Here is a 15583-nt window from a genome sequence, read left to right as displayed (position 1 = left end):
TATACAATGGAATATTACTCAGCCATAAAAAGGAACGAAATTGGGTCATTTGTGGAGACGTGGATGGATCTAGAGACTGTCATACAGAGTGAAGTAAGTCAGAAAGAGAAAAACAGATATCGTATATTAACACATATATGTGGAAGCTAGAAAAATGGTACAGATGAATAGGTTTGCAGGGCTGAAATTGAGACACAGATGTAGAGCACAAACGTATGGACACCAAGCGGGGAAAGTGGCACGGGGTGGGGGTGGGGGTGGGATGAATTGGGAGATTGGGATTGACATGTATGCACTGATGTGTATGAAATTGATGACTAATAAGGACTTGCTGTATAAAAAAATAAATAAAATAAAATTGAACAAAACAAAACAAACAGACAAAAAACAAAAGAACAACAAAAAAATAAATTCAACTGCAAATGCTGTGTCAATAGTATTCTGAAGGCAGAAATAACTATAACATAACAAACCAAGATTGGAAGAACTCATAGGACTAAGAGAGCAGAGTGAGCCGGAGTTGCTGGATAAATTTTCATGGAGAAAGTGGGACTTGAATTAGGTTTTGAAGGATTGGCAAGATTTCAAGGAATGAGAACTGTTTTCTAGGTGGAGGAAGCAGTGTAAACAAAGGGCCACCTGGAGAAGGTGTGAAAGTCCAGAGTTAACACTGGTAAAGACCAGGCACTAAGCAGTCCTAATGCTTACTGGCCAAGTAGTCTCAGTTGCTGGGTTTGAGGGGAGGTCCCTGCGGAGGCTCTGGGGTGGAGGCGGGATGCTGAGGTTGTGGTGGGGTGCTCAGGACAGCAGCCAGAGATGGCTTCCTAGCAATTTAACCCTCTGCTGAAGTATTTTAGTATTTTTACAAACAGGACAGTTCCATCCGTGCACACAGGCTAAACATCTGCCCTGCACTGGAGACTTAGGCAGCTGAGGATGGAAAGACAGGGTGTAGTTAAATTGTGAAGGGCTTTGAATGCCAGGGGGTCTAGGACTCCCAAAACAAACATGACCGTCATTTATTTTTAGAGACAAACCTTAGGGAACCCCTCCCTCTATAAATATCTAATAATAAATGAGTAGTTAAATAAACAATATATATCTACATAATGGAATAGTCTGTAATTATTAATATCAAGTTTCTGAAGACTCGTTAATGACACTGAATAAGTGGGAACAAAAGGTGTATAGAGTATAATACCAATTTAGTAACTACAAATATGAAGATAAGAATAGAAGAACCAACATCAAACTGTAAACTGTGGTTATTTTTGGATGGTAGTATTATACTTGATTTTTATTTCCATCATTACTTTTTTCTATGTTTTAACTTTTCCTGTAATGAGCACATATTACTTTTATAATGAATACATAATAAACGTTATTTTTCAAAAGCAAAGCTTAAAAGTGGAGTTTGGTGCGGTGGTTGTCATTGCTACTGTCTTATTCTTTCTAAGCAGGTGAACTCCATTCTCACTTTCACAGTATCCAGGAACTGGGCGCCCACGTGACTCAGTTTACAGTGGCTGAGCAACCTCTGTCCCTGAGGTGTCAGACTGCCTGTCACTGAGCACATGACTGGGAAAGGCTCTCACTTGTCATCATTCCCGAAAGGTCCTCGGGTGCACCTGTAATTCCAGCAATTCCCCGAGGTTTTTCGGGCCCCAGAAAAGGCACAGGACCTCCATGAGCATGTGCAAGGACTGACACGGAACTGTAGGCAGCTAGAGCACATTCAGATGCAAATTCTCATTTTATAGTTGAGAAAACAGGCCAGCAAGAAGGCTCTTGCCCAAGGTCACACAGTGAATTAGCGGCAAGGAGGGACTTGGGCCTAGGGCTGCTGGGTCGTGGGCTCTGTTATCAACAGTCACAGGCTCTTAGACGACTGTCTTTCCCAGGTTCTGTTCAAATTTGTTTTCTGTCTACTCTTCAGTAACTACACAGTCAGATGTAGTTTGGGTTAAAGTTCACAGAATGACTTCTATTGTTGTCTGTTTAGTTTCACGCTCCCTGGGTTTCTTCGACTAAATTCTGATCTCGTTTAAATCTCATAGTGTATCAAAATGGTGAAAATATTCTTTGAAAACAGTCAGGCAGTTCCTCAAAAAGTTACACCTAGCGTTACCCAGCAAATTCCACTCCTAGGCCTGAATCCAAGAGAACTGAAAGCCTGTGTCCACACAAAACTTGTATACCAATGTTTATAGCAGCATTATCCATAATAACCAAAAAGTAGAAACAACCTAAATGTCCATCAACTGGTAAGTGGATAAACAAAATGTGCTGCAGATATTGAGAACAAACCAGTGGTTACCAGTGAGGAGGAGCAAGATTGGGGTAGGGGAGTAAGAGGTACAAACTATTAGGTATAAAATAAGCTACAAGGATATATCATACAACATGGGGAATATAGCCAACCTTTCATAATAACTATACATGGAGTATAACCTTTAAAAATTGTGGGGACTTCCCTGGAGGTCCAGAGGTTAAGAATCTGCACTCCCACTGCAGGGGGCATGGGTTTAATCCCTGGTCGGGGAACTAAGATCCCACATGCCGTGCAGTGTGGCCAAAAAAAAAAAATTGTGAATCACTATATTGTACACCTGTAACTTATATAATATTGTACAGCAACTATACTTCAATAAAATTTTTTTAAATGTGTTATATCCATACAGTGGCATGTTACATGGTAATAAAAAGGAACGAAGTACTGTTAAATGCTAAACATGGATGAACCTTTAAAATCTATGCTAAGTGAGAGAAGCCAGCCACCAAAGACCACATGTTATATGATTCTATTTACATGAGACGTCCAGAATAGGTAAATCCTCAGAGACAGACAGTAGATTAATGGTTTCAAGAGGCTTTGGGGTTAGGAGAATGGGAAGTGACTGCTAATGGATATGGGTTTCTTTACTGAGCGATGAAAATGTACTGGAATTAGATATTGGAGGAAAGCCACAATGAAAACAGTATTGTGGTATAAAGACCTACATTTAAGCTACATGCCTGAGCCTAAAGCAGCATTGAGATGCAGGTCTTCTACTCTGAAAGGTAGAGTGGAGTGGTGGAATAGGTCATGACATAAATTAGCTACTCAGATACTAATTAGAATTCCAGGGACTCCACTAACTAGATGCAAGACCTTAGTCAAGTTACTCATCCTTAATCCACCTCAGTTTCTTCATCTGTAAAATGGGATAATAGCCTGTCTTGCAGGTAATTGCACGTACAATGCCTCACACTCAACCCTTTAGTTGCCCCTGGTTTCCCCCTCTCATCTCTAATATCAGGAGTCACTCTTGAAATACTGGGGGGCACTGGCACCCCCCAGGAGATTCGAGAAGACCTCTTAACACAAGGGTCTGGGAGCTTTTCTGAGTGGGTACTTCTCAAACTGTAACAGGCATAGGACTTATTTCTTTCCCACTGATTTTCTCAAACCCCACAGGTTAGTGACTAGGACAAGGCTTTCACATCAGAGCACTCGGGGATCTTGTAAAATGTGGATTCTGAGTCTTTGAGTCATAGGTCTGGGGTGGAGCTTGAGATTCTACATTTCTAAATCTCCCATGCTGTTGTTTCTGGTCCTTGAAAATACCTTCATAGTGGTACAAAGTCACTGGAAATGTTAAACTAGAATGATTTCTAGAAACTTCCTCAAGTAGCAAACTTTGAATACCTAAAGTAGATAGAGATAAAATAAATGAATATGGGTTTCATAACGAAAATGCTGACAGAGTCTGAAATATAATCAAAGATTTTTAAAAGGCCTTTCAGGTCTTCACAGAAATATTTACAGCTTTCCATGAGGGTCCAGAGTTGACATATGAAATTCTCATTTGAACCATAAAAGTTACAAGTTGCATCCAGTGTCAACATTGTCTAAGCACGGCTTGCATCTAGTATATCCTTTTTTTTTTTTTCTTTTTTTTCCGGTACGTGGGCCTCTCACCGCCGTGGCCTCTCCCGTTGCGGAGCACAGGCTCCGGACGCGCAGGCCCAGCGGCCATGGCTCACGGGCCCAGCCGCTCCGCGGCATGTGCGATCCTCCCGGACCGGGGCATGAACCCGCGTCCCCTGCATCGGCAGGCGGACTCCCAACCACTGCGCCACCAGGGAAGCCCATCTAGTATATCCTTTAATCTGCCTAGACCAAGTCTAGGAGGGAGGCAAAGCAGGAATAATTGTCCTCTGTTCGTAGATGACAAAACTGAGGCTCAGGCAGTTTAAGCGATCTGTTAAGGCCACTTGGATTGTCCCTGGCAGAGCCTGGCTCAAGGAAAATGGCTCCTCTCTGCATCTGGATTCTGTGCCCTCCTGCTTATCATGACATGACAGAGGATCCTCTGCAACTTCAGATCTTCCCTCTGGTCCTGGTTGTATAAACAAGGCAGCTTCAGGGATAAGGAAGCAAGCTAGAGAACCCCTAGCAAAGGGTATCCTCAGAGTTGCAAGCTAACAGAGCTAGTCATATCTCTACCCTTCTCTTTGGTACCACCCCACAATTCAGGACTAAAAAATGTCACAGTCTTGCCTACACTAAAACAAGTATGTTTGGGATCCAAACACCCATCTTGCTATCTTCTTGCCCTTGTTGTTTACAGGACAGCAGGAAGGCTGCAGGTTACCAACCTTCAGCACGTCACCAGGCTCCCTTCACCCAACATCTCTCGGCCTGATTTGTCCCCTGAAAACTCTCAGGTCTTTGGAGGAGTCGGGGGGGCATGGTGGGAAGGCAGAAACCATCTCTTTATATTTGGAGCGTTATGTCCTTTAATTCATCACTTAGGCATTCAAGAATATAAGGGTGGGGCTTCCCTGGTGGCGCAGTGGTTGGGAGTCCGCCTGCCGATGCAGGGGACACGGGTTCGTGGGCACCCCCCAGGAGATTCGAGAAGACCTCTTAACACAAGGGTCTGGGAGCTTTTCTGAGTGGGTACTTCTCAAACTGTAACAGGCATAGGACTTATTTCTTTCCCACTGATTTTCTCAAACCCCACAGGTTAGTGACTAGGACAAGGCTTTCACATCAGAGCACTCGGGGATCTTGTAAAATGTGGATTCTGAGTCTTTGAGTCATAGGTCTGGGGTGGAGCTTGAGATTCTACATTTCTAAATCTCCCATGCTGTTGTTTCTGGTCCTTGAAAATACCTTCATAGTGGTACAAAGTCACTGGAAATGTTAAACTAGAATGATTTCTAGAAACTTCCTCAAGTAGCAAACTTTGAATACCTAAAGTAGATAGAGATAAAATAAATGAATATGGGTTTCATAACGAAAATGCTGACAGAGTCTGAAATATAATCAAAGATTTTTAAAAGGCCTTTCAGGTCTTCACAGAAATATTTACAGCTTTCCATGAGGGTCCAGAGTTGACATATGAAATTCTCATTTGAACCATAAAAGTTACAAGTTGCATCCAGTGTCAACATTGTCTAAGCACGGCTTGCATCTAGTATATCCTTTTTTTTTTTTTTCTTTTTTTTCCGGTACGTGGGCCTCTCACCGCCGTGGCCTCTCCCGTTGCGGAGCACAGGCTCCGGACGCGCAGGCCCAGCGGCCATGGCTCACGGGCCCAGCCGCTCCGCGGCATGTGCGATCCTCCCGGACCGGGGCATGAACCCGCGTCCCCTGCATCGGCAGGCGGACTCCCAACCACTGCGCCACCAGGGAAGCCCATCTAGTATATCCTTTAATCTGCCTAGACCAAGTCTAGGAGGGAGGCAAAGCAGGAATAATTGTCCTCTGTTCGTAGATGACAAAACTGAGGCTCAGGCAGTTTAAGCGATCTGTTAAGGCCACTTGGATTGTCCCTGGCAGAGCCTGGCTCAAGGAAAATGGCTCCTCTCTGCATCTGGATTCTGTGCCCTCCTGCTTATCATGACATGACAGAGGATCCTCTGCAACTTCAGATCTTCCCTCTGGTCCTGGTTGTATAAACAAGGCAGCTTCAGGGATAAGGAAGCAAGCTAGAGAACCCCTAGCAAAGGGTATCCTCAGAGTTGCAAGCTAACAGAGCTAGTCATATCTCTACCCTTCTCTTTGGTACCACCCCACAATTCAGGACTAAAAAATGTCACAGTCTTGCCTACACTAAAACAAGTATGTTTGGGATCCAAACACCCATCTTGCTATCTTCTTGCCCTTGTTGTTTACAGGACAGCAGGAAGGCTGCAGGTTACCAACCTTCAGCACGTCACCAGGCTCCCTTCACCCAACATCTCTCGGCCTGATTTGTCCCCTGAAAACTCTCAGGTCTTTGGAGGAGTCGGGGGGGCATGGTGGGAAGGCAGAAACCATCTCTTTATATTTGGAGCGTTATGTCCTTTAATTCATCACTTAGGCATTCAAGAATATAAGGGTGGGGCTTCCCTGGTGGCGCAGTGGTTGGGAGTCCGCCTGCCGATGCAGGGGACACGGGTTCGTGCCCCGGTCCGGGAGGATCCCACGTGGCGCGGAGCGGCTGGGCCCGTGAGCCGTGGCCACTGAGCCTGCGCGTCCGGGGCCTGTGCTCCGCAACGGGAGAGGCCACAACAGTGAGAGGCCCGAGTACCGCAAAAACAAAAACAAAAACAAAAACAAAAACAAAAAAAAAGAAAGAAAAAAATATAAGGGTGTGTGTGATTTTTAACCTTGAAGCTTTCAAGTTGGGGAAGTTTAAAAATATTGATGCTGGGCCCCACCCCTAGAGCTCTGTGGTGGGCTAGGATTTTTTAGGTATTCCAGGCATTCTCATGAATAGCCAGGGTTGCAAACTGCCACATTAAGGTCAAGGATTTGAACAGATCCCCCTACCCTACCTCCACAGGTGAGTTCTATCCACTCTGTCCTAGAGGTTTCGCTCACCCTGAATTTAAAATGTTGTGTGAATGCCATTCCACACAAATCAAGTCGTATGTATGACATGCGGTCTGGAAGGAGGCTGGTGAATTTCTTGTCTCTATCACTTGCTGTCAGAGAGGCAGTATGTGAAGGAAGGTTATGGGCACAGACCTTCCGGCCTTGCATCCCGGCTCCACTGCTAACTAATTTAGCAAATCAGAACATATTGCTAAGCTGTCCTAAGCCTCAGTTTCCTTATCTGTGAAATGGGGCTATGGGTTGTTGAAGGGATGCAGGGCTGGGAAGAGGACACACTTCCATGACCCTAAACACGAGTGTCTCCTTAAGTTTTGCATCCTGGGCACCTCGCTTGCCTCACCTTAGCCCTTGCTCTGAGGGGGTGCAAGGAGATAATGCATGCCCAGTGCTTCACCCAGTGCCTGGCACGCTTTAGGTACTCAATAAATGTTCATTAGGAGCAGGAGTTGGGTCCATAACCCAACTCTTAACTCAGCCAACCCCACTGTATTTTATTCCCCCCAACCAATTAAACTCCATTCCTTTCTGATAGAGAACAGACTTGTCAAGGTGCGGGAGGCGGGGCGGGGCGGGGTGGAGAGGGAGGGGGAGGGAAGGATTGGGAGTTTGGGACTAGCAGATGCAAACTATTATGTATAGGATGGATAAACAACAAGGTCCTACTGTATAGCACAGGGAACTATATTCAATATCCTGTGATAAACCATAATGGAAAAGAATATATATGTATAACTGAATCACTTTACTGTACAGCAGAAATTAACACTGTACAGCAGAAATTAACACAACATTGTAAATCAATTATACTTCAATAAAATTTTTAAAAATCAAAAGAAAAATTCCACTCCTTTCTATTTAAGTTAGCCCAATTCAGTCCCCCCCACTCCACCCTCCCCCAAATCCCCACGGCTTTCCAAACTGGTCCAATCAAGTTAATTTGATACAGTTCAATTCTTCTAACATTTCTTTACTCATAGAGTTGACATTTAATAACAACAAAAATTCAGGATGCCCAGTTAAATTTGAATTTTAGATCATTGAGCAACCATTTTAGTATATGTCCCATGCTATATTCAAATTTAAATTTGAAATAAATTTGAAATATTTTAAAGTAAAAAATTCAAATTTAAGCACACTGTATTTTATCTGGCAACCTTACTCACTTGTTAACTGCTCAGGTACAGTTGGGCGCTGTGCCCTCTGGTGCTTTTTCTTTCCCACCTTATAGTGCTTATGTTGTAAGACAAATTCTGAGTGGTCCCCAGCAGACTGGGAGCAACTAGGAGATGCGAGCTTTATTTCAATTACTTAGCATAGTTCCCGGTACTGTTTGTGGAAGACGGGAAGGAAGCGAGAGAGGGAAGGAAAGAGAGAGGAAGGAAAGAAGGAAGAAGGGAAGAGGGAGAAGGGAGAAAGGAAAGTTTTGCTTCTCAGCTAATAATTTGATTTAGTGCATGAAAACAGATAAGCAAAAATTACACCCTCTCGTGTAATTAACGCTTCGTCTTTTCAGTAATTAACATATGTCCAATGTTTTAAAGTTTACAAATGGTTTACGCATATATTATTTAATCTTTGCCTCGAGACTTTAGAGGAGGTGTTATTTTTAACCCCAGGCAGCAGACACAGTTGGATGACCACTCACCAGTTACTCCAGTAGCTCCCCATCCGCCTCTTCTTGCTGGTGATGATTGCAATGCTGCTCTGCTCCTCTCTGCCTTTCCCGAGACTCAGAGAAGGCGGCCCCATTCCCAACTCCGGGAGAGAATCATGGCTGGTCCAAGCCCACCATGGTGGGCCTCTGTCTTTGCTAATCGCCACTTTAGGCCCTTGGCATGATTCTAACTGATGCAATGCAGGAGCGGTGCTGTTGAGGGACTTTGCGGTATGCTCTCCCTTGCTCTTCGTAGAGCTGCTGTCCTGCTCTTTTGCTGCTGGACTGTGCCGTGTCTGAGTACAAGGTCTGGAGGTGGAGCAGAGACAGGCAGAGCACAAAGATAGAAGGAACCTGGGCCCTTGACAACAGCATTGAGCCAATAAAGCCAAGCCTGACGGTCTTCCCTCCCCCTTCTCATTATGTTATAATGAGACTCATTGTTTCCGCTGCTTCCAGTTGGGTTTTCTGTTCTTTGAAGGTGAAGCATCCTCACTGACACACTCCGTGTTATAGGTAAGAGTAAATTGAGGCCTAAGGAGGCAAATGACTTGCCCTGGATTGCAGAGCTGGTAAACTCCAGAGAAGGGTCCCAGGCCCAGTTGCATCCAGGTTCAGGTCTGAGGTTGTCTGTGCTTCAGGTCCCCTTGTTAACCACTGTCCTCCTTCGGGTCTGCCGCAGGAACTCAGATTCCCACTGCTTAGCTATCTCTTTGGGTTAAGATATTAAGGACCTTTATAAAAATGCAACTACATTTGTATTTTACTTCTGAATGTGTATGTGTATGCAGTGTGGTGGACTGATCTTTTTTTCCCTGAGAGGTAAAAATTAATCCATTTATACTGTATCAGCATGTTACTACATGGACACACCTGCTCACACAGCTGACTTTTCTTATAGCAAAAGAGGGATTTTTCTCCTTTCATTTTCTCTTGAGGGATGAAACATTTTAAAAGTACATATTTTCATATTAAGTAGAAACTATAAATAAATGATTTTCTAAAAAAGTCACAAGGCATAGGGCTGGTGAGCAAGTGAATTTGTGCATTAATTATTACAGAAATACAAATCAAAACTACAATGAGGGGGCTTCCCTGTGGTTAAGAATCCACCTGCCAATGCAGGCATTAATTATTACAGAAATACAAATCAAAACTACAATGAGGGGGCTTCCCTGTGGTTAAGAATCCACCTGTCAATGCAGGGGACAGGGGTTCGAGCCCTGGTCTTGGGAAGATCCTACATGTCACGGAGCAACTAAGCCTGTGCACCACAACTACTGAGCCTGCGCTCTAGAGCCCACAAGCCACAACTACTGAAGCTCGCATGCCACAACTACTGAGCCCTCACACCACAACTACAGAAGCCCACATGACTAGAGCCCGGGCTCTGCAACAAGAAGCCACTGCAATGAGAAGCCTGTGCACTGCAACGAAGAGTAGCCCCTGCTCGCCACAAATAGAGAAAGCCCACGCGCAGCAACGAAGACCCAACACAGCCAAAAATAATAAATAAATAAATTTAGGGAGGGGGAAGGGTAAGCTGTGACAAAGTGAGAGAGTGGCATGGACATATATACACTACCAAACGTGATTCACTTTGTTGTAGAGCAGAAACTAACACACCATTGTAAAGCAATTATACTCCAATAAAGATGTTAAAAAAAAAAAAGAAACATTGGCAGAATGGAGTTTAAAAAAAATAATAATAAAATAAATAAATTTTTAAAAAAAGAATAGATACCTAAAATTAAAAAAAAATAAAACAAACTGCAATGAGGTATGACCTCACACTGGTCAGAATGGCCATCATTAAAAAGTCTACAAATAACAAATGCTGGAGAGAGTGTGGAGAAAAGGTAACCCTCCTACACTGTTGGTAAATGGGAATGTAAATTGGTGCAGTCATTATGGAGAACAATGCGGAGGTTCCTTAAAAAACTAAAAATAGAGAGTTGCCATATGATCCAGCAGTCCCACTCCTAGGCATATATCTGAACAAATCTATAATTCAAAAAATACATGCACCCCCATGTTCATAGCAGCACTATTCACAATAGCCAAGATGTGGAAACAAGCTAAACTTCCATTAGCAGTGAATGGATAAAGAAAATGTGGTACATATATACAATGGAATACTACTCAGCCATAAGCAAGAATAAAATAATGCCATTTGCAGCAACATGGATGGACCTAGAGATCATCATACTAAGTGAAGTTAGACAGAGAAAGACAAATATTATGTGATATCACTTATACATGGAATCTAAAATATGACACAAATGAACTTATCTACAAAACAGAAACAGACTCACAGACACAGAGAACACACTTGTGGTTGCCAAGGTGGGTGGAGGGATGGAGTGGGAGTTTGGGATTAGCAGATGCAAACTATTATATATAGAATGGATAAACAACAAGGTCCTACTGTATAGCACAGGGAACTATATTCAATATCCCGTGATAAACCATAATGGAAAAGAATGTGAAAAAGACATACATATATATATATATGAATCACTTTGCTATACAGCAGAAATTAACACAACATTGTAAATCAACTATACTTCAATAAAATAAATTTTTAAAAATTAAAATAAGTTTAGATACCTTCTTCTGGAGCAGATGAGCCCTTCAAAAAAAAAAAAAAAGAATTTGTGCATTGCACTGAGGTGTTTCACACAATAAAGCCAATCAAAATATATGCAGGCTACCTTAAAATTGGAAATGCACGGGCTTTAAATTGTTTTTAAAATATTCAATATAAACATCTACAAATGTGCAATTTTGCAGTAAACTCACATTTTCTCCCTCATAGGCTCCGGTCCCCCTCCCCCAGCCCCGCAGTGCCTGCGGCTGATTCCCGGGGCTGTGTCCATTCCTGGCCCCTCTACACTTCCTACCTCTGCTCTTCTGGGCTTGGAGATGTGAGAGGGAAATGGTCTTGTCTCACGACTGACTGTGGCAGGTCCTCCTCGTTGCTCTAGTTGCTGATCTCCAGGGTGACCCGGGGACCGTCGCCCCTGAGCTATCTCATTGTCAGAAGGTTCTGAATGGATGGGTGGAGGCCCCGTCAGGCCCCAGAGGGGCTGGACTCGAGCACTTCCCTTGACGTTGGCTGGCCCATGAGGGATCTGACCCCATCTTTTCAGCTGCCTTATTCCATCCCCAATGGGCAGCACCCCACTCCCCCCCATGCTATACCAGTCTCTTTACTTTTGAGGTCCCCAGCTCTGGAGCCGTCAGCCCAGTTGTACTTTTCAAGGACTATGACAAGAGGAGGTGGCCTTGACCATTCTCATCCTAAGGCCCAAGCCTCCCCTCTCCTTCCTCCCAGCTCTGGTCAGGCCAGCAAGCTTGGAAGCTCTACAAGAGATTGTCTTGTGGTTCTCCCACCGTTGGCTTTAAGGCGTGTGACCCATCTAGTGACCCCTCGCAATGGGAGGAGATGGCAAAAAATGATCTCACTTTACATAAAGGGCACCCTCCCAAAGTTCATCTTGAACCCCACCCCAAAGCATTTGCAGACACTGGGGATGGAGTGATGGGGCTCAGGTGGGAGAAATGGGGTGCTGGTGCTGCGGAAATGATGTTTTGCCTTTCAGAAAGTTTTTACAGGGGTGAGTTGGGCCCACAGGTGGAGTTGCTCTAAAAATGTGAGAAGTTTCCAGCTGTGGACTCTCAGAGGCAATTCTGGAAAAAAGGAAAGATACCCCTACCATGATACATTGTTAAAGTATAGTGTGGCAGGTGCTATACCAGGGACATTTACAGCAGGAAGGGGGCAGGGCCACCTCTCCTTGGCAGGGGTGGGAGTGGGATGGGGCTGAGGTTGGGCTGGGCCTTGAAGAAGGAAGGCACCTGCTAGAGAGAGGGGAGGAGATTTCCAATCGGGGAAGAATGTGAGTGAAGAGTCTGGCCTGAAAGGCAGGGCCTGTTCAGGAAAGAGTCAGGAGTGCCCGCCTGGCTGGTCTGTGGAGTGTCTGGGTCTGGGGAAGGAGATGATTCTGGAAAGTGGGTTGCGGCCAGTTGTGAGGGCATAAGTGCCTAGGTAAGGAGCATGGGCTTCTGTTGGCTTACTGGGTCTTTAAGTAGGAGACTAACATCACAGGATGTGTTTTAACTTTTTTGTATATTGTCTCATTATGATAAAGACTGTTACAATGAATTGTATATTTTAAAAGTTTCCACTTCTAACATGTTTTTAAAGTCATAGGGTGCACATCAACATCCCAGAACAAAAATTCCCATGGGGTTTTATTTATATAACCAATAATTAAAAGTAGATACATTCTGCGGGTAGCTATTTTAATATAGTAACATAGTATATATTTTCATTTCTCTTGAATTATAAGCCCTGCTAAATAATTGTGCAGTCTGAGCAAATCTGCCAAGCCTATAGAATAATGCTTACTATTTTTATTTTCATTTTTTTCCCCCTTTTCCTTCCTTTTAATTTTCATTTTCAATTAAAAAAATAACTTTGGGGAGGGGAAGAGCTTTACCCAGTAACTACTGACATGCACCTGTGCTTCCTGGGCACACAGTATTTTCCCACCTCTGCAGTGATACAGGCAAATAATTCAGTAGTGTCCATGCTTTTAGAAATAGTAGCAGAGTTTCAGAATAAAAGTATTTTCCCTGATCCTTCACAGCTCACCTTGAATGCTGTTTGGCTATTTCTAAAACTACCTATACTTTCTCCCCTTCTTCTTTTTACTTTTTATTTAAAAAATTCGAATCTAAAAAAAAAAGAAGAGAAAAAACAAATCTATAGGAAACTTGCAAAGATATTACAACAAATGCCTGTATACCTTTCAATGCAATTCACCTACTGTTAACATTTTACCACTCTTTCTCTTTCTATATTTGTAGGCACACACACATATATACATATACACACACACACAATCCAGCCTCACTGGTATTTCCCTTTTTGCTTCTGAACCATACGAGAGTAAGTTGCAGATATCATAACTCTTCATCCCTAAATACTTCAGCATGTAACTTATAAGTACAAGGATATTCTTTTATATAATCACAATACAATTATCAAATTCAGGAAATTTAACACTAATATAATACAGTAATGCACATTCTTTAATCAAAGTGCAATTATTCCAATAATATCTTTTTTTTTTTTGTGGTATGCGGGCCTCCCTCTGTTGTGGCCTCTCCCGTTGCGGAGCACAGGCTCCGGACGCGCAGGCTCAGCGGCCATGGCTCACGGGCCCAGCCGCTCCACGGCATGTGGGATCCTCCCAGCGGGGCGCGAACCCGGTTCCCCTGCATCGGCAGGCGGATGCGCAACCACTGCGCCACCAGGGAAGCCCCCAATAATATCTTTAAAGCATGTTTTTTCCCCCAATCCAGTATCCAATTCAAGATGACACATATTATGTACTTTTCATTCACTTTAATTCCCTTTAACCTGGAAGTGTTCCTTATTCTTTTTTGTTTTTCATGGTATTAACATTTTTTAAGTTTATGGGGCCAGATGTTTTGTAGCGTGTCCCTCAATGTGGACTTGTCTGACTGTCCTCTCATTATTAGACCCAGCTGATGACTTTAGGGCAGAAATACTACAGAAACAGTGTGTCCTTTGCACTACGTCATAACAGGAGGCGCCTGATGTCGGCTGTCTCATTACTGGTGAAGTTAACTTTGGTCATTTGGTTAAGGTTGTGTTTCCAGATCTCTCAAGGGACCCTTTTCCCTTTGTAATTAATAAATAATTTATGGGGAAAGACTTGAGACTGTGTAAATATCGGGCTTCCCAACAAATTATCACCCGATGATTTTAGCATCCATTGGGGATTTTTTTTTTGCCCAATCCTATATTATAGTAGTTTCAAAATAGTGATTTTCTTACCTATCATTTCTTCTACACTTATCTGATATGAAGATGAGCTTTCCTTCCCCATACTAGTTCCAATCCCATAATTACTTATCTATTTGTCTACACGTTTGTATTTATATTTACAAGTATCAGTATAGGCTAATAGATTCTTTGAATAGGATATGTTATAATCTTTTACAGTTATTATTTACGCTGATGCCCAAATCGTCCCCAGTTTTTCCAGTAATAACCCTTTCACAGTGGCTCCTGTGGGTTTGTTTTTTTTTTAATTGACTGAGGTATTTTCCATGAAATAAAAAACGTTAAAACTTCCTCATTTTCCAGTCCCACAAGACATTCCAGCCTCACCTAGTATTTTCTTGCCCTAGACCTGAAATCAACCATTTCTCCAAGGAGTGCTTGTTCCTTGTAGTGGAGAATGGTTTTTCGAAACCAAGATTTGGGTCCTGGGTGTGGTAGAGAATGTATTTTAGAAAAATCAAATGAAACTCAGCAGGTTGTGTGGTGGCAGTCACACAGGGACAAAACGCCTTCTCCCTTCCTTCTTGTCTTTACTGGGCAGGGCCTCCGGCATTAATACCTTTCACTCACCACTCTCGCTTCCCTGAGAGGGGCTGGATGAGAGACGCCCAACCACAGAAACGATGGAACATTCTTTGTGGCCTCCTGCCCTCTTTTACTGGCTCCTGGTTTCCCACCTTTGGTGAACCTGCGAGCTTGTCCTGCTCTGAACGTTTCCAAACTTCCCTACATCCAAAAAATTCATCCCACCCCCACCATTTTCCAACGTGCTCCATTCTTTGGAAAGAGAAGAAGAGGATTTGGACTCAAACTCTGGTTCCTCTACCTGTGTGCCCACGAGCAAGTTAATGTCTCTGGGCCTCAGTTTCCTCATCTTTAAAATGCAGGAATCATCTTTAATATAATAAATTAAAATGAAAGTGCTTTGATCCTAAGAGACTACTACAAGCAACTCTATGCCAATAAAATGGACAACCTGGAAGAAATGGACAAATTCTTAGAAAGGTATGACCTTCCAAGACTGAACCAGGAAGAAATAGAAAATATGAACAGACCAGTCCAGTCACAAGTAATGAAGTTGAAACCGTGATTAAAAATCTTCCAACAAACAAAAGTCCAGGACCAGATGACTTCACAGGTGAATTCTATCAAACATTTAGAGAAGAGCTAACACCCA

At 43.2% G+C, this 15583-nt stretch overlaps 1 protein-coding gene across 1 annotated transcript in view; it reads right to left on the bottom strand.

Annotated features, from left to right (window-relative positions):
- Positions 1-15583, bottom strand: part of APH1B (aph-1 homolog B, gamma-secretase subunit) — a 213777-nt gene that overhangs the window by 20940 nt on the left and 177254 nt on the right. The gene's annotated exons all lie outside the window — the stretch shown is intronic.

The sequence above is a fragment of the Physeter macrocephalus genome, chromosome 11, assembly GCF_002837175.3.
Source record: "Physeter macrocephalus isolate SW-GA chromosome 11, ASM283717v5, whole genome shotgun sequence".
NCBI classification, from domain to species: domain Eukaryota; kingdom Metazoa; phylum Chordata; class Mammalia; order Artiodactyla; family Physeteridae; genus Physeter; species Physeter macrocephalus.
The sequence above is the reverse complement of the archived record's forward strand: the minus strand, read 5'-3'. Positions and strand labels throughout refer to the sequence as shown.